Consider the following 25,412-nt stretch of genomic DNA (forward strand, 5'->3'; position numbering starts at 1 on the left):
GAGCAAATATGTTTTTTCTTACTATCTTTCCTCTTGTCTGTAAGATTTATAGATTGTAGTCTAAATTAATTTGTTTAGGTATATAGTATTGGGGGGTATTTAACTTCTAAGTTCAGGGATATGTGTGTAAGTTTGTTATATAGATAAAATTGTGACATGGTGGTTTGCTGTACAGATTATTTTGTCACCCAGGTGGTAAGTGTGGTACCCATTAGTTATTTTTTCTGATCCTCTCCCTCCTCCCAACCTATTCTCCAATAGGCCTCAGTATCTGTTGTTCCTCTTTATGTGTCCATGTGTTCTTATCATTTAGCTCCCACTTGTAAGTGAGAACATGTGGTATTTGGTTTTCTGTTCCTGTGTTAGTTTGTTAAGGATAATGGCCTCCAGGTCCGTCTGTATTCCTGCAAAGGACATGACCTTGTTCTTTTCGATGGCTGCATGGTATTCCTTGGTATATATGTACCGCATTTTCTTTATCCACTCTACCATTGATGGACATTTAGGTTGATTCCATGTCTTTGCTATTGTGAATAGTGTTGCATTGAACATACATGTGCATGTGTCTTTTTAGGCTGTAAATGCTGTTTCCCCATGGTCCAACAGCGACCCTGCCCAGTTTAACTCCCAATTCAGGGACTTAGGCCCATGTAACCTCCTAACCACCCACAATCCTAGATAAGGCCTACTCTGTGACCCTGGTCAGCAAAGAACAGTTAAAAAAATAAAACCTGGCTGGGCGCAGTGGCTCACGCCTGTAATCCCAACACTTTGGGAGGCTGAAGCAGGAAGGTCACATGAGGTCAGAAGTTCAAGACCATCCTGGCTAACACAGTGAAACCCCATCTCATCTGGGCATGGTGGCTTATGCTTGTAATCCCAGCACATTGGGAGGCCGAGGCAGGTGGATCACCTGAGGTCAGGAGTTCAAGACCAGCCTGACCAACATGGAGAAACCCCATCTCTGCTAAAAATACAAAAATTAGCCAGGCGTGGTGGCACATGCCTGTAGTCCCAGCTACTCGGGAGGCTGAGGCAGGAGAATCACTTGAGCCTAGGAGGCCGAGGTTGCAGTGAGCTGAGGTCGTGCCACTGTACTCCAGCCTGGGCAAGAGAGCAAGACTCTATCTCAAAAAGACACATAGCCCTCCTGCACAAATAAGTCAAGTTGTCCTGTGCCCAACTTATCACCAGACACCTGCAAGTTAGCTCACCGCAACCTTGGCATTATCAGTACTGCACAAAGCCCTCTTCAGCATACAGCAGAAACACCATTCTATAAAAACTCACAGCAAGCCTTTGTCTCTTTGCAGTCAGCATTTTTCTTGCTGACCTGCCTGTTTCACCCTTGCAATGTATTTTCATACTCTAATAAATCTGCCTTTTTTTTTTTTTTTTTTTTTTTTTGAGACAGAGTTTTGCTTTTGCTGTCCAGGCTGGAGTGCAATGGCAAGATCTCAGCTCACCGCAACTTTCACCTCCCAGGTTCAAGTGATTCTCCTGCCTCAGCCTCCCAAGTAGCTGGAATTACCGATGTCCGCCACCACGCCTGGCTAATTTTTTTGTATTTTTAGTAGAGATGGGGTTTCACCATGTTAGTCAGGCTGATCTGGAACTCCTGACCTTGAGTGATCCACCTGCCTCAGTCTCCCAAAGTGCTGGGATCACCGGCATGAGCCACCAGGCCCGGCCATAAATCTGCCTCTTTTTGTTTTTGAGTCAGAGTTTCACTCTTGTTGCCCAGGCTGGAGTGCAATGGCGTGATCTTGGCTCACTGCAACCTCCGCCTCCCAGGTTCAAGCAATTCTCCCACCTCGACCTCCTAAGTAGCTGTGTTACAGGCATGCATCACCGCACCCAGCTAATTTTGTGGTTTTAGTAGAGATGGAGTTTCACCACGTTGACCAGGCTGGTCTTGAACTCCTGACCTTGGGTGATCACCCGCCTTAGCCTCCCAGAGTGCTGGGATTACAGGCGTGAGCCACCATGCCCGGCTAAATCTGCCTTTCTTTGCCTACAACTGTCTAAATTCTTACCACTGGGGCCACCAGCCCAGATAGACACTGATCACCTGCAACACCCATCTGATGGAGATTGCCCTGCAGAGTTCAAGTCTGACAGTTCCCCTAGAGCTAAACTCTCCTATCGAAGTAAGTCGAGTCTAGAGGCATGGCAGTCCCTGGCTGTGCTCCATTACAGAATGCTCCTGCAGCAAACCCTCTGGTCTCCACATCAGGTGGCTTGCTGCCCTTACCACTCCTCTGAGCATCTCTCTGCCAACTCAAGTATCCAGAGTCTCTCTCTGTTGCCCAGGCTGGAGTGCAGTGGCACAATCACAGCTCATGGCAACCTCCACCTCCCGGGTTCAAGTAATTCTTCTGCCTCAGCCTCCCGAGTAGCTGGGATTACAGGAGCACGCTACCACGCCCAGCTAATTTTTGTATTTTTAGTAGAGACGGGGTTTTACCACGTTGGCCGGGCTGGTCTGAAACTCCTGACCTCAAGTGATCTGCCCACCTCAGACTCCCAAGGTGGTAGGATTACAGGCGTGAGCCACCATGCCTGACCTCTCCTATATTTTTAAAATAAATTGTTTTGTTTACTTTTTTGGGTAGGTGATACATAAGTGATTTTTTGTTTGTTTGTTTTTTGTTTTTGAGATGGAGTTTCGGTTTTGTTGCCAGGCTAGAGTGCAATGGCACTGTCTAGGCTCACTGCAACCTCCGCCTCTGGGTTCAAGCGATTCTCCTGCGTCAGCCTCCCGAGTAGCTGGGATTACAGGCATGTGCCACCACGCCTGGCCAATTTTGTATTTTTAGTAGAGATGGGGTTTCTCCATGTTGGTTAGGCTGGTCTCAAACTCCCGACCTCAGGTGATCCACCCGCCTCGGCCTGCCAAAGTGCTGGGATTAAAGGTGTGAGCCACTGCGCCTTACCTAAGTGATTTTTAGATGAAAAGCCAAACAAGACCAATTAACACATATTAACATTTTATAATTTTTTATAACCCATTTAAAAAATGTTTTTATGGTCCTATTTGATTCTGTGAATTAGAACATATTCTTTCATTTTATTTATGAAGAAACTGATTACCTAAGAGTATAAACCTAGTTGGTGATGGAGCCGGAATTTGAACTTAGGTCCTTTGACTCTTACGACTAGTGTTATAATTATAGCGGGAAAAACTGAACTGGAAGTCAAAGAGCATAGTTATGACTAAGTGAATAATTGCTTCTAAAATAAATATTGACAGGTTCATGGGTTTTACTAGATAATAAGCATCTCATATAATACTACTCCCATAAGCGGTAGTATTATACTGTTCTTTCTCCAATTTTTAGAAGTGTTAACCTGTCATGTTGTTTCACAACATCAGTGAACCAATAGATACTTCTTATGTGCTTGTATGCTATAGTATCCTTGTTCTCGTCTGTGAATTCATTCTTCTTTAGGTGCTTCATGCAGACATCTGTACACCAGATTTACTTCTGCAAAATGCTGATGTTATGAATAATGCTTTTGAATATTAATAAGGCAGAACAGGCCAGGTATGTTATTTTGTCAAGCAAGAAATTTGTCATTAAAATATATCCAGCAAGATATGAAAAGAGATTAGTAGGGGAGAAATGTTTTCATGTTAAACTTTTTTAAAACTCCTCAAACAACTATAAGGAGTACAATCTCCTTATAGATTATAAGGAAAAGTGCTGTTTAGAAAGTGAAAACAAACTTTGTCTAATTTTGGAAAACATAGTATCTAATTTTTTTTTTTTTTTGGAGACAGGTTCTCGCTCTCTTACCCAGGCTGGAGTGCAGTGGTGCGATCTCAGCTCACTGCAACCGCCACATCCCAGGTTCAAGCAATTCTCCCACCTCAGCCTTCCAACTAGCTGGGATTACAGGTGTGTGCCACCATGGCTGGCTAATTTTTTGTATTTTTAGTAGAGACGGGGTTCCACCATGTTGACCAGGCTGGTCTGGAACTCCTGACCTCAAGTGATCTGCCCACCTCAGCCTTCCAAAGTGCTGGGATTACAGGCATGAGCTGTGACACCCAGCATATCTAATTTTTGACAGATAAAATGATTTCATGATCCAACATTTCCTTAGCACTGAGGGATACAATAAAATACCAATTCTCAGTGGGCCTTTATACTTCTTTTTTTTTTTTTTTTTTTTTTTTTTTGAGAAGAGTCTTGCTCTGTCACCCAGGCAGGAGTGCAACAGCGCAATCTCAGCTCACTGCAGCCTCCGCCTGCCAGGTTCCAGCGATTCTCCTGCCTCAGCCTCCTGGGTATGGGTAACTGGGATTACAGGCATGTGCCACCATGTTCGACTAATTTTTGTATTTTTAGTAGAGATGGGATTTCACCATGTTGGCTAGCCTGGTCTCGAACTCCTAACCTCAAGTGATCCGTCTGCCTCAGTCTCCCAAAGTGCTAGGATGTGGGTGTGAGCCACTGCGCCCAGCCTATACTTGTTCTTTTCTGCCTCAGTTTTTTTTTCTGTGAAATAACATCATATTGCTATCCTATTATAAACTAATGGGAATTAACTAAGGCTTATAAATGAATATTAAATGGATATAAGAATATTGGCCGGGAACGGTGGCTCACACCTAAATTCCAGCACTTTGGGACACTGAGGTGGGTGGATCACAAGGTCAGAAGTTCGAGACCAGCCTGGCCAATATGGTGAAACTCCATCTCTACTAAAAATACAAAAATTAGCCGGGCGTGGTGGTGGGTGCCTATAGTCCCAGGTACTCAGAAGGCTGAGGCAGGAGAATCGCTTGAACCCAGGAGGCGGAGATTGCAGTGAGCTGAGATGGTGCCACTGCACTCCAGCATGCGTGACAGAGTGAGACTCCATCTCAGAAAAAAAAAAAAACAAGAATATTGCTGGGCGTGGTGGCTCACGCCTGTAATCCCAGCACTTTGGGAGGCCGAAGTGGGCCGATCACAAGGTCAGGAGATTGAGACCATCCTGGCTAACACAGTGAAACCCCGTCTCTACTAAAAATGCAAAAAAAAAATTAGCTGGGCGTGATGGCGGCGGGCACCTGAAGTCCCAGCTACTCAGGAGGCTGAGGCAGGAGAATGGTGTGAACCTGAGAGGCGGAGCTAGCAGCAAGCCGAGATCGCACCACTGCACTCCAGGCTGGGCGACAGAGCAAGACTCTGTAAAAAAAAAAAAAAAAAAAAAAACCAAGACTATTAACCTGAAAAACTGATTAATTATTGAACTTTAAAAATGTTCTTAAGGTATTAATCATAGGTTCCTGGAGTTTATTCTGCTATTCAAATAGAAAAACTAGCAAATCTACGATCACTTTTCTGACTTCCTTGCCACAATTGGCGCATCAGGACCTATAGGATCCTCTAATTAGAAAATTGCTATAGTCTGTAGTCTGAGACCCTGAAATCAGGCTTGCTGATTTCTTAATTTTTATATGGCATATATGGATTCTAGATACAAGAAAGCTCCTTTAAATATATTTGAAAGAGACACTAATATTTTTGGATTGGTACATCATTAAGGTTTTTATCACAGAGAAATTAAAATGCAGGAGTGCAGTGGTACGATCTTGGCTCACTGCAACCTCCACCTCCCAGATTCAAGCAATTCTCCTGCCTTAGTCTCCCGACTAACTGGAATTACAGGTGTGCTGCCACCATGCCTGGCTAATTTTTGTATTTTTAGTAGAGATGGGGTTTCACCATGTTGGCCAGACTGGTCTCGAACTCCTGACTTCAAGGGTCTCACTCTGTCCTGACTTCAGGTGATCCACCTGCCTCGGCCCCCCAATCGAGGAAGCACTTCATGGCTTCTCTGGCATATCTAACTTGCCAGCATCACTGCTCTATGCTTTGGGGCCATTCTTAAGTAAAATAAGCATTACTTGAAAAACAAAATAATGAAAATTTAAAAAAAAAAAGAAAATTTAAAAAACAAACAAAAAACAACGAGAAATAAGCCTTACTTTACCACCAGCCCTTCGATACAGAGACAAAGGGCTTGATCTGACAAAGAAGACGCTACTAAGTGACTAACAGGTGGGTAGTGGAGACAAGTGTGGATTCCCTGGATAAAGAGATAATTCACTTGTGGGATACAGAGCAAGATGGCGTGAAATTTCATCATGCTACTCAGAATGGCATGCAATTTAAAACTTAGGAGTTGTTTATTTCTGGAAATTTTTGTGTGCTGTTTTTAGATTACAGTTGACCGTAGGTAATTGAAACTACGGAAAGAAAAACCATGGCTAAATGGGGATCACTTTATATGCTTAACACATTTTTTAATAAATATGAGGTAAATATTCAAACTGTAGGATACCAAGGAGACATTACTACCACGAACTTCAATATTCTGTATGTGGAGTTATTCAACTTAGTTTTTAAATGTCTATGTATTTGTCTAGAGACAACTGTCATTTTATTTTATTTATTTTTATTATATTATTTGTGCTTGTGGCATGGGGTCTCCCTCTGTAGCCCATGCTGGAGGACAGTAGCATGATCTTGGCTCACTGTAACCTCAACCTCCCAGGTACAAGCGATTCTTCTGCCTCAGCCTCCTTAGTAGCTGGGACTACAGGTGTGTGCCACCACACCCAGCTGATTTTTTTGGATTTTTGGTAGAGATGAGGTTTCACCATGTTAGCCAGGCTGGTCTCGAACTCCTGACCAGGAGTGTGGTGGTGCATGCCTGTAGTCCCAGCTACTTGGGAGGCTGAGGTGGGAGGATCACTTAAGCCCAGGAAGCTGCACCACTGCACTCCAACCTGGCAAATAGAGTGAGACTGTCTCAAAAAAAAAAAAAGCTAGTTTCTTACTTTAGGAGAATTTTTAATGTTGGAAGCTTTATACTTCCCACAATTTGTCATTCCTTAGCTTGACCTCAACCTCCCTCTCTATCCTCCAGTGTTACGCAGTACATCTCAGAAGGTTTGTGGGGAAGGAGAAAAATAGAGTTAAGATAGTTCCATATTTCATCAGCCAAATGAAAAATAACACAAAACAGGCCGGGTGCGGTGGCTCAAGCCTGTAATCCCAGCACTTTGGGAGGCCGAGGCGGGCGGATCACGAGGTCAGGAGATCGAGACCATCCGGGCTAACACGGTGAAACCCCGTCTCTACTAAAAAATACAAAAAATTAGCCAGGCGTGTTGGCGGGCGCCTGTGGTCCCAGCTACTTGGGAAGCTGAGGCAGGAGAATGGCGTGAACCCAGGAGGTGGAGGTTGCGGTGAGCCGAGATCGCGTCACCGCACTCCAGCCTGGGGGACAGAGAAAGACTCTGTCTCAAAAAAAAAAAAAAAAAAAAAAAACAAAAACAAACAAACAAAAACGAAAAATAAAACAAAACCAGTTTTTCATATAGCATTGCTGGTACTCAAACAAAAACATTAAGATTACAGTAAATGTCCTAATTATTTAGCTCTTTACCATTTTACATTGATTTGATAAAAATTAAATTGATAGAAAACAAACCTGTTAGAACTCTGGAACTTTCTTCAGCCAATGATTTTTTTAAATTATTAAACTTCGTACAGGGCTGGGTGCAGTGGTTCATGCCTGTAATCCCAGCACTTTGGAAAGCCAAGACAGACAGATCACTTGAGGCCAGGAGGTCAAGACCTGTGTGGCCAACATAGTGAAACCCCATCTCTACTAAAAATACAAAAAATTAGCCGGGCATAGTGGCACGCACCTATAGACCCAGCTACTCGGGAAGCTGAAGCGCGAGAATCGCTTGAACCCGGGAGGCAGAGGTTGCAGTGAGCTGAGATCACACCACTGCACTCCAGCCTGGGTGACAGACTGAGACTCTGTCTCAAAAAAAAAAAAACAAAAAAAAAACCGCCCAGGCTCTGTGGCTCACACCTGTAATCCCAGCACTTTGGGAGGCCGAGGCGGGAGGATTACGAGGTCAGGAGATCAAGACCATCCTGGCTAACACGGTGAAACCCCATCTGTACTAAAAATACAAAAAATTAGCCGGGTGTAGTGGCAGGCGCCTGTAGTCCCGGCTACTCGGGAGGCTGAGGCAGGAGAATGGCGTGAACCCAGGAGGTGGAGCTTGCAGTGAGCCAGGATTGCACCACTGCACTCTAGCCTGGGCAAAAGTGCAAGACTCTGTCTCAAAAAAAATAAAAACAAAAATAAGTAAAATAAAAATAATTTAAAAAATTAACTTCATACAGCTTCTTCATTTTTTTTGTCACCTTATTCCCTCACCCAACCTCCAGTGCTGTCTAGTAATGCAGATGCCCCAAATGTCCCAGCCTCGTCCCATTTTAGGATACAACAGCTTAAACATTCCAAAATTTGATGAAAACTTCATCATTAGTAGACATTATAAGGTATTTTTTGTTGATAGTGAATTCCACAGCCATTCAACTATTAATTGCACTAATTTTGCAAACATGTACTAAGCGTCCACTGTTTATCCAGCACTCTGCCAGACTCTGGATACAAACATGGAACACTTGGGTCCACTCTGAAGGAACTCACAGTCTAAGGAGAGAGGCGCTTCCTTCATTTAGATACAGGGTAAGGAAAGATGTCCCTGGTAGAGGGAATGGCATATGCGAGGGCATAGAAGAGAGTATTTTAGTATGACCAGGGTCCAGGCTAGGATTACATGAGGTTGGTAAAGTAGACGAATGCCAGATCGGGAAGGACATGGTGTGGCAAACAAAGGAGATCACATTGTATTCTGAAAGGGGGAGCCATTCCAAGATGCATTAGCATACTGATAGAGTCAGAATAAAATTACAGAAACATAATTCTGAAGACATTATTTAGGATGGATTAGAAGGGTAAAACATGTTCGGGTGTGGTGGCTCACGCCTGTAATCCCAGCACTTTGGGAGGCCAAGGAGTGCAGATCACAAGGTCAGGAGTTCTGGACCAGCTGGGCGTGGTGACGGGCACCTGTAATCCCAGCTACTCAGGTGGCTGAGGCAGGAGAATTGCTTGAACCCGGGAGGCGGAGGTTGCAGTGAGCCGAGATCGTGCCATCGCACTCCAGCCTGGGTGACGAGCAAGATTCTGTCTCAGAAACAAAAGGGCAAAACAACAGCAAAGAAAGTAAGTCAGCCGCTGGAGTGGTCCAGCAAACCCAGTAGTAATGAACTAAGGCATCAACACTGGGGATGGAGGGAGAAAGAAGGAATCATGAAGTATTTAGGAGGGCCCAGCACTTTGTGGGGAGTAGATAAATCTGGAAGTGAGTAATTTTAATAATTGCATTTACGAAGAGATTTGAGAAAATCGATGAGGCATTACAGCAAATCCATTAAGTCAAAAGATAATAGCAAGAAATCTGCTACATGGAATCATACACTAACAACATAAAAAATAGTTAAATACTAAGTACATGGCCAAAAAAGAATGCCAGGAGGCAAACATTAAAACAATAGCTTGAATAGGAACCTGCCAAGGGTGAAACACACATATACACAAGGATAATTGCATTGAAGACAAGGATTAGGATAGCGCATAAAATAAAGTTCTCAACATTGTAAATAAGAATCTAGCTGGGGAGCTGGGGCACCGTGGCTCACACCTGTAATCCCAGCACTTTGGGAGGCTGAAGTGGGTGGGTCACCCGAGGTTGGGAGTTCTAGACCAGCCTGACTGACATGAAGAAACCCCGTCTCTAATAAAAATACAATATTAGCCAAGCGTGGTGGCGCATGGATGTAATCCCAGCTACTCAGGAAGCGGAGGCAGGGGAATCACTTGAACCCGGGAGGCAGAGGTTGCAGTGAGCCAAGATCGCGCCATTGCACTCCAGCCTGGGCAACAAAAGCGAAAGTCCATCTCAAAAAGAATCTTGCTGCGGAAAGGAAAACAAACATAAGGGTTTCACTGGGGACATGCTAGTATAGTAAAAGATACATACTTTATTTTTAATTTTTTTTGAGACAGGGTCTAGCTTTGTCTCCCAGGATGGAGTGCAGTGGTGTGATCTCAACTCATTGCAGCCTCAACCTCCCAGGCCCAAGCAGTCCTTCCATCTCAGTCCCCCAAGTACTTGGGACTACAGCTGTGCACCACCATGCCTGGCTAATTTTTTGTAGGGACAGGGTTTCACCATATTGCCCAGACTGGTCTCAAACTCCTGAGCTCCGGCAATCCACCTGCCTTGGCCTCCCAAAATGCTGAGATTACAAGTATGAGGCACCACTCCTGGCTTAATTTTTTTTTTTTTTTTAAGACATGGTCTCACTCTGTCACCCAGGCTGGAGTGCAGTGGCATGATCTCAGCTCACTGTGGCCTCAACCTTTCAGGCTCAGGTGATCCTCCCACCTCAGCCTCCCAAGTAGCTGGGACTATAGGCATCCACCACCACACCCAGCTAATTTTTGTATTGTTTGGTAGAGACGGTTTTACCATGTTTTCCAGGCTGGTCTCAAGCTCCTGGGCTCAAATGATCCACCTGCCTCAGCTTCCTAAAGTGCTGGGATTACAGGCCTAAGCCACCATGCCTGCCCAGATACCTACTTTAAAAGTAACTTTTTCCCTAGATACAGTATTGTTTAGGCAGGCCTTGGAACCTGGAGTATTGCTTATGCTTTAAGCAATTCAACCACTTTAGGCTGCCGTTGTATCTACTTGTAAAATAAGTTAATTCATCTTTTCTGAACATGAATTTCTCGAGAGTATTACATACATGGAGAATGATAAACAGTCCTTCAGATACACATATGGAAACACACATAAATAGAATACAAATTGGAATTGATCTGTTTATCAGAAGAAATGTCCCAACCACGTTGATAGATACAGTAATCGTATTTGTATCAAGGATCCTCATTTCCAAGAGCATTCAGCTTCAAGTTGCTCTTTGCCAACGATGATCATCCAGTTGTTAAGTTCTCTAACACTAATTGGCATTCTCAAATTTCTACTTTCTTTGAGGGAGATGAGGAAAGAATGCCCAATATAACATTTTAGGAATAAATTAAATATGGATTATGGATTAATGAAAATGTAATTATGTAGACTGAGGAGAAAAGAAAGTGTGTGACCAGGCGCAGTGGCTCACACATGTAATCCCAGCACTTTGGAAGACCGAGGCAGGCAGATCACCTGAGGGCAGGAGTTCGAGACCAGCTTGGCCAACATGGTAAAACCAGGTCTCTACTAAAAATACAAAAAAATTAGCCGAGCATGGTGGCGTGTACCTGCAATCCCAGCTACTTGGGAGCCTGAGGCAGGAAAATTGCTTGAAACCAGGGGGCGGATGTTACAGTGAGGCAAGATTGCACCATTGCACTCCAGCCTGGGCGACAAGAGTGAAACTCCGTCTCAAAAAAAAAAAAAAGTTTGTAAAATCTCAACTGTACCTAATGACAGAAAAAGGTCATAAGCTATGAAATCATCTCAAGCAGGCTCTGTTAAAATGCTTCCATACTGACTGGGCGCAGTGGCTCACACCTGTAATCCCAGCACTTTGGGAGGCCAAGGCGGGCAGATCACCTGAGGTCAAGAGTTCAAGACCAACCTGGCCAACATGGCAAAACCCCGTTTGTACTAAAAATACAAAAATTAGCTGGGTGTGGTTGTTGGCACCTGTAATCCTAACTACTCAGTAGGCTGAAGCAGGAAAATCGTTTGAACCTGGGAGGTGGAATTTGCAGTGAGCCCAGATGGTGCCACTGTATACTCTAGCCTGGGCAAGAGAGCAAGACTTCATCTAAAAAAAAAAAAAAAACAGCTTCCATACTGACCTAAATCACAGACTCCTATACCAACAGTCATCAAGGAAGATATTCAGAGAATAAAAAACACATAAAATTTGCTTACAAATTATTTTATACGAGATGCATTAGCTGTTGACCTTAACAACCCAATGATGCAGGAGCTATTAACCCTATTTAACAGATGAGTAAACTGAGTTTTAGTGAAGGTAAGAACCTTTCCAAAAGTTACACAGTTAGTAAATGACAGAGCCAGGATTCAAACCCTATTCCTATCTGAACTCCAAAGACCATGTCCTTTTGTTATGCTGCGTCTGTATTTTAAATTTCATAACCTACTGTTAACCACAAAAATCAATAGATTCTAATAGAGAATGTGTTTTGCCTTATTTTGGTTTTGCATTCCCTCATAATGTGAGAGTTGCTTGAGTAATTTTCAAATGTATGACATGATTTATAAATCTGCTGGGTGCTTAAGCCAAGAAGAAAAAATAAAGGCTCAAAATTTGTGACTTTTGTGAATAAAAGTACAACATAGCTTTAATACTGTAAGTGGTATCATCCAATACTATGAACCAAATTACCTAAATGGGAATTATTGATGTAGTTTTTTTTACATTGAAAGTTACCTATATAGAAAGTGGGTTCATTTTCTTCTCTTCTTTTTTTTTTCATTTACTGAATTGTTCATACATTAATAAATCCTGAACTTTTCAAAAGCAACTGAAGGAATAGAAAATATGACAAGTTTTTGGCTTGAAAACCGGCAGGAAAGGACAACTCATGGAGACTATACATGATTTGCTTATAACGACTCAGTTTTTGGACTCAATCTTTTGTTTAATTTCCTTGCCAAACAAACATTATTTTCCTTGTCAAACAAGCATTAATATTTAAGTCAAACTGCAAGGTGCAAAAATAAAAGCGATGCTTTCTGTTTGAATTCAGAAAAGCACAGACTTTTTTTTTTTTTGAGACGGAGTCTCACTCTGTCGCCCAGGCTGGAGTGCAGTGGCGCAATCTCGGCTCACTGCAAGCTCCGCCTCCCGGGTTCACGCCATTCTCCTGCCTCAGCCTCCCGAGTAGCTGGGACTACAGGCGCCCGCCACTGTGCCCAGCTAATTTTTTGCATTTTTAGTAGAGACGGGGTTTCACCATGGTCTCGATCTCCTGACCTTGTGATCCGCCCGCCTCGGCCTCCCAAAGTGCTGGGATTACAGGCGTGAGCCACCGCGCCCGGCCAGCACAGACTTTTTAAGTTTGAAAATGTCTCAGAATAGACTAGTCTAACTCCATTTTCTTACAGAAAAAAAAAATTGTACTTGAAGCTTCTTTGCAAAGAAATGAGTGAAAGCAACTTCCTTAAAACGTACCTGCATTCTGACAACATGGGACCCACAATTTATGGGATAAAATGAAGCTCGAAACTTACTTTAGGTTGATGTTGAGAAATTGGAACACTTCTACATTGCTGGTAGGAATTTAAAATGGTGCAAATGCTTTGGAAAACAGTTTGATAGTTACTCAAAGTGCTAAAGATGGAGTTACTATATGACCTAGCAATCTCACTCCTAGATACATAGTCAAGAGAAAGGAAAACATGTCCAACACAAAAACTTGTACATAAACATTGACAGCACATTATGTATAAAAGCCAGAAAGTGAGGGGAGGTGGGGACAAATGTCTCTCAGCTGATGAATGGATAAATAAAATGTGGTATATCCATACAATGAAATTTTATGTAGGTTAAAATATAGTAATAATACATGCTACAACCCAATGATCTTGAAAACATTGTGTGAAGAAGCCAGTCACAAAAGATCATATTATATGATTCAGTGTATATGAAATGTTTAGAATACACAAACCTACAGAGACAGTACATTACTGGTTGCTTAGAGCTGGGATGGGGGTAAGAGAAGATGGGAAGTGATTACTAATAGGTACAGGGTTTCTTTTTGAGGTGATAAAAATAGTTTAAAAATAGATTTTAGTGATAGTTACACAGTTGATGATACTAAAAACCACTGAATTTACATTTTATTTATTTTGATACAGAGTCTCTCTCTGTCACCCATGCTGGAGTACAGTGGTGTGATCATGGCTCATTGCAACCTTGACCTTCCAGGCTTTGGTGATCCTCCCACCTCAGCCTCCTGAGTCACTGGGACGTAGATGTGCATCCCTACACCCAGCTAATTATTGTATCTTTTGTAGAGATGTGGTTTCACCATGTTGCCTAGGTCACTTGAACTCCTAGGCTCAAGCAATCCACCCGCCTCAGCCTCCCAGAGTGCTGGGATTACAGGCGTGAGCCACACTGTTCTGTCATTCTTGCCTTTGTTCCTCAGCACTTGTAGCTTGTTTCTCTGGCTGTTTTGTTGTTTTGTTTTGTTTTGTTTTGTTTTTTTGAGACAGGGTCTCGCTCTGTCGCCCAGGCTGGAGTGTGGTCGTGTGATCATGGCTTACTGCAGCCTTGAACTTCTAGGGTTAGGTTGTCCTCCCACCTCAGCCTCCCCAGTAGCTGGGATTGCAGACATGCAGCAACACACCCAGCTATTTTTTGTATTTTATTTATTTATTTTTCTTAGAGATAGGTTTTCGCCATGCTTCCCACGCTGGTGTCGAATTCCTGGGCTCAAGCAATCCTACTGCCTTTGCCTCACAAAGTGCTGGGATTGTAGGCATGAGCCACCACACCTGGCCCTGTTTTTAATATATTCTTTTTGTGACTTTCATTTGTGCATTGGTGTGTTTTATTTCGTGTTTATTTTGCTTGGAGTTTGTTGCACTTCTTGGATCTTTGGGTTTATAGTTTTCGTCACATTTGAAAAATGTTTTGGCTATTATTTCTTCAAATATTTATTCTATCCCTCCATTTTTTCTTCCTCTTTTGAGACTCCAACTACACATATATTAGGCTGCTTAATGTTTTCCCACAGTGCAATGAGATCTGATCATTGAGATCTGATTTTTTTCAACCCAATCTTTTTTTTTTTTTTTTTTTTTTTTTGAGGCGGAGTCTCGCTCTGCCGCCCAGGCTGGAGTGCAGTGGCGCAATCTCGGCTCACTGCAAGCTCCGCCTCCCGGGTTCACGCCATTCTCCTGCCTCAGCCTCTCCAAGTAGCTGGGACTACAGGCGCCCGCCACCACGCCCGGCTGATTTTTTTAATATTTTTAGTAGAGACAGGGTTTCACCGTGGTCTCGATCTCCTGACCTCGTGATCCGCCTGCCTCGGCCTCCCAAAGTGCTGGGATTACAAGCGTGAGCCACCGCGCCCGGCCTCAACCCAATCTTTTATATTTCTGTGGTTCATTTTTGATAATTCCTATTGCTACGCCTTCAAGTTTATTAATCCTTTTTTTTTTTTTTTTTGAGACAGAGTCTCACACTGTCACCCAGGCAGGAGTGCAGTGGTGCCATGTTGGCTCACTGCAGCCTCTGCCTCCCGAATTCAAGCAATTCTGCTGCCTCAGCCTCCTGAGTAGCTGGGATTATAGGTGCAGGCCACCACACTTGGCTAATTTTTGTATTTTTAGTAGAGACAGAGTTTTGCCATGTTGGCCAGGCTGGTCTCGAACTCCTGATCTCAGGTGATCCACCTGCCTCGGCCTCCCAAAGTGCTGGGATTACAGGCATGAGCCATTGTGCCAGGCCTTAATCCTTTCTTTAGCAGTATTTAACCTGCTGTTAATCCCCTCTAGTATATTGTCCATCTTAGGCATTGTTTCTTTCTTCTTCTCTAGCTGTTTTGAGTCTTAAAAATATCTTACATTCCTCTTCTTATCATGCTCAAACTTTCCATTACCTTTTTGAAGATATGGAGTATAGTTAGAATAGCTGTTTTAATGTTCTTAACTAACAAATCCTATCGTCTTTGTCACTTCTGGGTCTGTTTCTATTGATTGTTTTTTCTCCTTGTTATAGGTTGTATTTTCTTATTTCTTCAAACACCTTCTAATTTTTGGATTGCATTGTGCTGGAGTTTTCTTATTTAAATGTTTTGGGTTTTGTTCTGGGATGCAGTTGTATTACTTGGAAACAGTTTGATTGGTCGTTTCAAGGCTTACTTTGAATCCTTTTTTTTTTCCCCCAAAATGGAGTCTCACTCTGTGGCCTAGGCTGGAATGCAGTGGCGCTCTCTGCTCACCGCAACCTCCACTTCCCAGGTTCAAACAATTCTCCTGCCTCAGCCTCCCAAGTAGCTGGGATTACAGGTGCCCACCACCACACTTGGCTAATTTTTGTATTTTTAGTAGAGATGAGGTTTCACAATGTTGGCCAGGCTGGTCTTGAACTCCTGACCTCAGGCAATCCACCTGCCTCCGCCTCCCAAAGTGCTGGGATTACAGGTGTAAACTATTGCACCCAGCCTTTTATTTATTTATTTTATTTATTTATTTATTTTTTTGAGATGGAATCTTACTCTGTCACTCTTGCTGGAATGCAGTGGCACAATCTTGGCTCACTGCAACCTCTGCTCCCTGGGTTCAAGTGATTCTCCTGCCTCAATCTCCCGAGTATCTGGGATTACAGGTGTCTGCCACCGTGCCAGCTAATTTTTGTATTTTTAGTAGAGACAGGGTTTCATCATCTTGGCCAGGCTGGTCTTGAATTCCTGACCTCATGATCCACCTGCCTTGGCCTCCCAAAGTGCTGGGATTATACGCATGAACCACTGCTTCCAGCTGCCTTTTTTTTTTTTCTTTGAGATTGAGTCTCTCTCTGTCACCCAGGCTGGAGTGCAATGGCACTATCTAGGCTTACTGCAACTTCCGCCTCCCAGGTTCAAGCAATTCTGCCTCAGCCTCCCGAGTAGCTGGGATTACAGGCATGTGCCACCATGCCTGGCTAATTTTTGTATTTTTGGTTGGGACGGGGTTTCACCATATTGGCCAGGCTGGTCTCGACCTCCTGACCTCAGGTGATCTGCTCACCTCGGCCTCCCAAAGTTCTGGGATTACAGGTGTGAGCCACCACGCCCAGCCTTGAATCTTTGTAGGAAGGTCCATTACAGCCTTTAATATGGGGCTTATTTGGCTCAGCTACTGAAGCAATACCTTCTCAAGACTCTACTCAATGCCTTGCATCTTAGGAGGTTTTCCACTCTATCTGGTTGGACCACAGTTTCTGGTCCTGTTTAAATCCAAGTTTTGCTCTACTTGTTCTTCTCCAGTGCTTCTTTCTCAAATCTTGGTCGTTTTTTTCACATACATGTACTGATGATCAGAACCAGCTGAAGACTCAGGGAGAACCCTTCTGAGCTCTTCTATTACATAGTTCTCTCCTCTGATCTTTACCATGTAAATTCTGATGCCTTCACCTCCCAGATCTTCATACTGTTTGCTCAACTCGAAGAGGTGGCCAGCATCTGTTTGGGTTGCTCCTCCCTGTGCTGCAGCCTGGAAATTCTCCTACAGCAATCATAGGACTCACCTTTTTTTGTTTCCTTCTCTGAGAAATCACTGTCCTGCACTGCCTCCTGTCTGATACCTGAAAACAATTAACTAGTATATTTTTGTTGAGTTTTTTAAGTATTTTAGGTAGGAGGTTAATTCTGGTCCCTGTGTACACCATCCTGGGTGGTAGCAGAAGTCACAGCATAAAGTTTTTATTTCCTAATGTTTTCTTAGTTATATGGATAATTCAAATGTTGAATAAGAACATATTTTGCATTTTAATTTTTTCAATCATTTTATAAGTTGGAGGAATCTTTAAAAGTAGAAAAGCAAAAAAAGGAATAAAATGAACAATTGACAAATAAGAAAATCATGATACTTTACCAAGATGTTGTACTAGCTAATTATTAAGCAACTTAGGTAATATCTCAAAGGCTTTTAGAAAATGTGTGTAAAAAATTATTTTAATTCCTTATAATATCTCTTTTTTCTTTCTTTCTTTTCTTTTCTTTTTTTCTTTTTTTTTGAGACAGAGTCTCACTCTGTCACCCAGGCTGGAGTGCAGTGGCATGATCTCTGCTCACTGCAACCTCCTCCTCTCGGGTTCAAGTGATCCTTATGCCTCAGCCTCCTGAGTAGCAGGAATTACAGGCGCCTACCACCACATCAGGCAAATTTTTGTATTTTTAGTAGAGAAAGCATTTCACCATGTTGGCCAGGCTGATCTCGAAATCCTGACCTCAGGTGATCCGCCCGCCTCGGCTCCCAAAGTGCTGGGATTACAGGCATGAGCCACCGCACCTGGCCTAAATGCTTATTATTTATTTTTATTTTTATTTTTTGAGACGGAGGCTCGCTCTGTTGCCCAGGCTGGAGTGCAGTGGCGCAATCTTGGCTCACTGCACCCTCCACCTCCTGAGTTCAAGCAATTCTCCTGCCTCAGCCTTCCAAGTAGCTGGGATTACAGGCACTCACCACCACGCCCAGCTGTTTTTTTTTTATTTTTTTAATTTTTTTTAGTAGAGATGGGGTTTTACCATTTGGCCAGGCTGGTCTTGAACTCCTGACCTTAAGTGATCCACCTGCCTCGGCCTTCCAAAGTGGTGGGATTACAGGTGGGAGACACCGCACACCCAAACACTTACTATATTTCTACTTAACGGCTTCAAGTCTTAAACAGATTCCAGGACTAGCAACATTTTGAAAACTCACTGTTCCACTGCGGTTTTGCTCTTAAGTAAAATTTGAAAAATTTGCTTTTAAATATGGGAGATACTGAGCATAATATTTAATTTTTTTTTCTGAGACAGAGTTTCACTCTGTCACCCAGGCTGGAGTGCAGTAGTATGATCCCAGCTCACTGCAAACTCTGCCTGCCAGGTCCAAGTGATTCTCCTCCCTTGGCCCCCCAAATAGTTGGGATTACAGGCATGCACCACCATGCCCAGCTAATTTTGTATTTTTAGTAGAGATGGGGTTTCACCATGTTAGCCAGGCTGGTCTCGAACTCCCGACCTCAGGCTGTCTGCCCGCCTCAGCCTCCCAAAGTGCTGGGATTACAGGCATGAGCCACTGCGCCCAGCCAAAATTTAATTTTCTTTTTTTTTTTTTTTTTTTTTTTGAGACGGAGTCTTGCTCTGTCGCCCAGGCTGGAGTGCAGTGGCGCAGTCTCGGCTCACTGCAAGCTCCGCCTCCCAGGTTCACGCCATTCTCCTGCCTCAGCGTCTCCGAGTAGCTGGGACTACAGGCGCCCGCCACCACGCCCGGCTAAGTTTTTGTATTTTTAGTAGAGACGGGGTTTCACCGTGGTCTCGATCTCCTGACCTCGTGATCCACCCGCCTCGGCCTCCCAAAGTGCTGGGATTACAAGCATGAGCCACCGCGCCCAGCCCAAAATTTAATTTTCAAGTGGCCAGTAGTTACTCCAATGAAGCCAAAAATAATTAGCATCATTCTCCAGCCCAAGTTGCAGAATGACTGAACATAGAAGGCATCTCAGAAGAAATTTTTTTTTTTAATCACTGGACACTTTATTGAATGCAAAGCAAGATTTAGCATCTTTGCCTTCATTGTACACAGCTGAAGCGGAAGCCCAGGGAGGTGAGGACTGCATGGTTTTCCTTGGCGTGGGAGGTGTGCACCCTTCAGTCCTCTCATGTTGTGGGAAGATCAGCCCATGCTCTGTTTGCTACCATAGTCCCTAGGATGGGTGCCCTTCCAGTCATCCCACTCCCGAGCTCTGTAGAGTGTTTGTTCATCATCCTCTTCCTCCTTTTCTTCTTGACCTTCCTGTTGCTGAGCTGCTTTTCTGAATTCCTCTGGTGTTGCCTTGGCTATTCCCTGATCTGGTAATGCTCCATATTTCCGATGTTGCTCATACCAGTCACTCACCATCATAGTTGCCAGACTTGGATAACCAGCTCCAAATACTTTGGCTTGGGCTGTGTTCTGAGTGAGAATGAAGGGTTTCACTGGAGGCCTCTCCTGGCGAGATGAGTTAGAAGTTGATGCCTCTCTTGAAGAGTCTCTTTCTCTCAGGATCTTTATTTCCTGGTCAATGCTCTCAATCTCTTCTAAGCTGATATCAGTTCACCTCTGAAGGTGAAGAAGATAATATTCACAAGCACACTCATCATCTGCTTGACCACTTTCCACAGCAGATTTCATTGCAGACAACCTATGCTCCAAATCCTTCTTCTGCTTGTGTCTCTCTCTTTTAGCCTGTCTTTGAGATGCCATAGCAATGAGGCTAGGATAAGCCATGGAGGAATTAGCAGTGTGATTTTCAGCTGAGTTCTTGGTTTTGGGCAGCTCAAGCTCTGCCACATGATAGCAATGGCACAGTTAAGTAGTTTATAGTGCTCTTGAGCCCACTGCAAATGATCTAGACGCTTGCTGGGCTTGACTTGTTTCATGGTGAAGGCTCCTTGAAACACTGGCACCAACAGTTACTTCAGGTCGGTGAAAGCAATCACTTCCAAATCTTCATTTTAGCTGAACAAATCGAGCTGCAATAACATTTCAGCAGCCTTCTCAAGGAGGTCCAGGCCCTTGAACACCTTCTCCTGGACTATCCGGGAACCGGCAGGTTCAGTCGCTACTTCTACATCATCCAGAAGCTGTTTGCTGGTTCCGAACAGCTTGGGGAGCTGTGGCAGCAGTAACTCGTCTTCAGCAGCCATCTTGGAGAGGGACGAACAAGAAATTATTTTTAAAGGAAAACTTTCAAAGTGAAAAGAGAAATATTATCTTCTCCTGGGAGTACTAAAAGAAAACCTCACCTCAGATGAGTTATCTCACATTTTCCGAACAAAAATAATCACCTTTGGGCCAAGAAGAGGTGTGGAAAGTTTCAAACACAGTTTTTATAAAGGAGGTACAACTGAAAAGGGGTTTTAATACGACCACCTCTCTCACAGACTTATTAGATCCTGATCACCTAAGAGTTTCTTGTCAGCACTCCTGTCAAATGGATGAAATGCGCCCGGAAGGCTACCTCTGACAAAAAGGAAGGCACAGCAGAAATGTTACTGTGTAAGGGTGCCAATGGGTACAGATATGGTTATCATCTTCCACTAATCATCTAAGAACAAAGCATCTTTTGCTCCTTTGGGGGGCTAAATTGGGTGGTTACTAAGTGGGAAGGATGTGCTTTCCTAATACAGCAGCATAATAATTGTTATAAAAGATTTTAACCCTGGCTGGGCACAGTGGCTCACGCCTGTAATCCCAGCACTTTGGGAGGCCGAGGCGGGCGGATCATGAGCTCAAGAGATGGAGACCATCCTGGCCAACACAGTGAAACCCCATCTCTACTAAAAATACCAAAAATTAGCCGGGCGTGGTGGTGGGCACCTGTAGTCCCAGCTACTCAGGAGGCTGAGGCAGGAGAATCGCTTGAACCCGGGAGGCAAAGGTTGCAGTGAGCCGAGATCGTGCCACTGCACTCCAGCCTGGGCGACAGAGTGAGACTCTGTCTCAAAGAAAAAAAAGGGCAGGGGGTGCCAGCCATGGTGGCTCACGTCTGTAATCCCAGCACTTTGGGAGGCCAAGGCGGGCGGATCAAGAGATCAAGACCATCCTGGCCAACATGGTGAAACTTCATCTCTACTAAAAATACAAAAATTAGCTGGGTGTGGTGGCGCACACCTGTAATCCCAGCTACTGGGTAGCTGAGGCAGGAGAATCACTTGAACCTGGGAGGCAGAGGTTGCGGTGAGCTGAGATTGCACAACTGCACTCCAGCTTGGCAACAGAGTGAGACTTCATCTCAAAAAAAAAAAAGTATAAAAACCTCAACAATTATAATTTATCTGATCTTATTATGTAAAGGGGCTCTTGAGAACAGCTAGTTTATCTCAATATGGTATATTCAGAATAGTCAAATATAGTTTTTTGTTTGTTTTTGAGACACAGTCTCACTGTTGCCCAGGCTGTAGTGCGGTGCATTCCTCAGCCTCCTGAGTAGCTAGGGCTATAGACACGTGCCCCCATGCCCAGCTGATTTTTCAATTTTATGTAGAGATGGGGTCTCCCTGTGTTGCTGAGGCTGGTCTCAAATTTCTGGTCTCAAGGGATCCTCCTGCCTCAGCCTCCCAAAGTGGTGGGATTGTAGGCGTGAGCCACCAAACCCAGCCACCGCCCTGGTCTTTCAAAGCACTGGGGTTGCAGGTGAGCCTTAATTTAGAGATAGTATTTCCCTTCAGAGCGGATATCAGACTTGTTTATTTTCCTGTATAATAAAGTTAATGTCTCCCTCCAGAGCAAAGACCTTGCAGGTTTAAAAGTTGTCATTCAGAACTAAGGGGAGTTCCGTGGCACCTCTGGCCTGGCCTCCCCTTCCTTGTCTGACTCGAGACACCAACTGAGTTCCTGTTTCTAGTAGCTAAGCTCCCACTGTCGGAGAGGAATCAGGGACTGTGCAGTCCCTGCCAGCTGTCCTTGAATCCCATCCAGGTCAATTCTAGATTCTAAACTGAATTTTTTTCATGATATTGTCAAAACAGTGAGGAAACATTTTTTAAAGAAGCCCTAAAGAAAAAAAAAAGTCTTTGACCCTTCCTAAACAATTTTCTCTTAATATATGTATTCTAAGACTTTTTAATGTATATACTATATTAGAAATCCAATTCTCTGGTAGCTGTCTCTCTTTTTTTTTTTTTAACTATTTTTTTTTCACATTTTCCTGCCTCTATCCGGTATGTGGAACTTAACTGAACTTAGAAGGGACTTCAGAACTATTTATTTATTTATTTATTTATTTATTTATTTATTGAGACAGAGTTTTGCTCTTGTTGCCCAGGCTGGAGTGCAATGGTGCAATCTCAGCTCACTGCAACCTCTGCCTCCTGGGTTCAAGCGATTCTCCTGAGTAGCTGGGATTACAGGCATGCACCACCACGCCCGGTTAATTTTTTGTGTTTTTAGTAAAGACAGGGTTTCTCCATGTTGGTCAGGCTGGTCTCGAACTCCCAACCTCAGGTGATCCACCTGCCTCGGCCTCCCAAAGTGCTGGGATTACAGGCACAAGCCACCGCATCCGGCCCTGTAGATTTCTCATTGAGGGCACAAACATTTATTTCCATCTCCTTTGTAACTATTCATAAACTTAAAGATGATTACTGAAGCAACTTTCACCTTCCTCAGGTTAAATAAGCACTGTGCCTTTAAACTTTCCACATAAATTCTGTTTTCTAATTTTTTTTTGTTATTTTATGTTTTCTAATTTTTAATCCTTTGGTTAATCATGCCTCTGGAGGATTTTTTTCCCATTTTCGTCATCTCTTGAATTTAGAGCCCAGGATCTGATACAATACCCTAGTAACGGGTTAATTCCTATTGCATAGATTTTTGATACCTGCCACAGACGAGGGCAGGTTGAGGGCAGATACTGTCTTATACTTTTCTAGTATCAGTAACTTTCTAGCATATGTAGGTGCTCAATAAATTCTTACTGATTGATTGGTGTATCCCAGAATTGTTTCTGAGTTGTAAATCACAGTACCACTTTGCTGATTCATGTGTAATGTTTGCTTCGCTATAAAAATTGTTTGTAAAGTAAAAAACAGCAAGAAACTCTACAAATGGTGAACAATGACTATGAATCATAGAACCGTCTTTCTCTTTGTGAAAAGTATTCTTACTTCAATTAGCAGTCTTTCTATTCCCGACCACCTATCCCAAAGGAATCATCATCAATAATGCCATCTCTGCATACAAAAGATATTCTTTAATGATGACTCTTAGCTGAGTTAGCATTTTTACTTTTTTTCCTTTTTCTATTCTTTTTTTTTGAGACGGAGTCTCGCTCTGTGGCGCAGGCTGCGCGATCTCTGCTCACTGCAAGCTCCGCCTCCCTGGTTCACGCCATTCTCCTGCCTCAGCCTCCCGAGTAGCTGGGACTACCCGCGCCCACCACCATGCCCGGCTAATTTTTTTTTATTTTTAGTAGAAACGGGATTTCTCCGTGTTAGCCAGAATGGTCTCGATCTCCTGACCTCGTGATCCGCCCACCTTGGCCTCCCAAAGTGCTAGGATTACAGGCATGAGCCACCGTGCCCGGCCTATTCTTATTTATTTTTTTTTTTTTGCACCACTTGCTTTTGAAGCATTTTTACTTTTTGTATTTCCTTCTTTCTACAGTTACTATGGTAGGCTGCATCTGAAATGACTCCTAAGCACCGTACCTTCTGGTTTTCACATCTTGTGTAATTTCCTCCTCTTGTGCTTGGGCTGGACCTAATGACCTGTTTCAAAAGAATAGAATATGGCAAAGTGACAGAATGTCACATCTGAGATTAGGTTACAAAAGACTGTGACTTTCATCTTCCTCTCACTCTCTCGTGCTCTCACTTGCTCATTCCAATAAAGGAAATTGCCATGTTGCGAACTGCCCAATGGATAGGTCCATGTGGCAGAAAAACGGAGGGTAGCCTCTAGTCAACAGCCAGTGAGGAACGGAGGCCCTGAGTGCAACACCCTGATAGGGACTAAGTCCTACCAACATCAACACCTAGTCAAGCCTTAAGATGACTGCAACACCCGCTCAACACCTTTTATACAGCCTTATGAGAAACCCAGAGCCAAGAGACCCAACTAACATTTGCCTAGCTTCCTTACTCATAGACTCTGTAAGAAAATAATTGTTTATTGCTTTAAGGCACCAAGTTTGGGGGTGATTTTTCATACAGCAAGAGATAACTAATATAGATTCTGTTTGATAAATATTAACTTACACCTAACTCAGATTTCACTCAAAGAAATTAATATGCATGTGAGAAGATATATTCTTTAGCCAGCCAAGGGAGGTATTGCCTAGGAAAAACTTAGATAGTTGCTAACCGATTGTATAATCTCACTTCTGAGTTTAGAAATTAATATTAAAGGACTGTAGTTTCCAGTCAGACTTTTCCATTTAAAAACCATGAGGTTCTATTTTTACAAGTCATAGGTACTTAATTAGTTCTCCACTATTCTGTAAAATAATACACTCTTAGTTCTGTGATAACTCTGGTCAATTCTAGAAATAAGTATTCTTTAGTACAAATTACCAGAGCCTGTGGATTTGAATGTATCAATCTGTTTTATTAAGCAGGCCCCATTTTGTGAAACTCAGCTGGAAAATAGACAGTCAACCTGACAATTCTCATAAATAGTTAATTTAAGAAATTCTTCTTTTTTTTTTTTTTTTTTTGAGGTGGAGTCTCGCTCTGTCGCCGAGGGTGGAGTGCAGTGGCTCCATCTCGGTTCACTGCAAGCTCCGCCCCCTGGGTTCACGCCATTCTCCTGCCTCAGCCTCCCGAGTAGCTGGGACTACAGGCACCCGCCACCGCACCCGGCTAATTTTTTGTATTTTTTTTAGTAGAGACGGGGGTTTCACCGTGTTAGTCAGGATGGTCTCGATCTCCTGACCTTGTGATCCACCCGCCTCGGCCTCCCAAAGTGCTGGGATTACAGGCTTGAGCCACCACGCCCGGCCTTGAACTTTTAATATCTAATTACGATATTCAATGAACTGATATTACATGCTATCATTTTTAAGTTTGGAATTAAATTAAACTTGGAATTATACTGGCAAATCTGGTTTGTTTTAGAACTTAATACCATTTAGAACTTTTATTATGTTTTATAAATTAAATGCCATTTTTTACCTTTTAAAATTATCTTCCTATTTTATTCATTCAGCAAATATTTATATACCTATAGTAAAAGTATATAAACCTGGTATATAGTAATATATCCAGAAATGTTCAGGATAGAAATGCAGCAGTGAACAGACAAGCAAGCTTGTAGTCTT

General features: G+C 43.3%; 1 pseudogene across 1 annotated transcript; it reads right to left on the minus strand.

The window, feature by feature from the left end:
• Positions 1-19,124: 19,124 nt before the first annotated feature.
• Positions 19,125-23,981, minus strand: LOC129489214 (immunoglobulin-binding protein 1-like; annotated as a pseudogene). The gene is made up of 2 exons (XR_008659931.2): positions 23,803-23,981; positions 19,125-20,298 (listed from the first exon to the last, which is right to left on the minus strand). The product of XR_008659931.2 is annotated as an immunoglobulin-binding protein 1-like (transcript).
• Between the last annotated feature and the right edge of the window lie 1,431 nt (positions 23,982-25,412).

This window comes from Symphalangus syndactylus, chromosome 9, assembly GCF_028878055.3.
Source record: "Symphalangus syndactylus isolate Jambi chromosome 9, NHGRI_mSymSyn1-v2.1_pri, whole genome shotgun sequence".
Lineage (NCBI taxonomy): Eukaryota > Metazoa > Chordata > Mammalia > Primates > Hylobatidae > Symphalangus > Symphalangus syndactylus.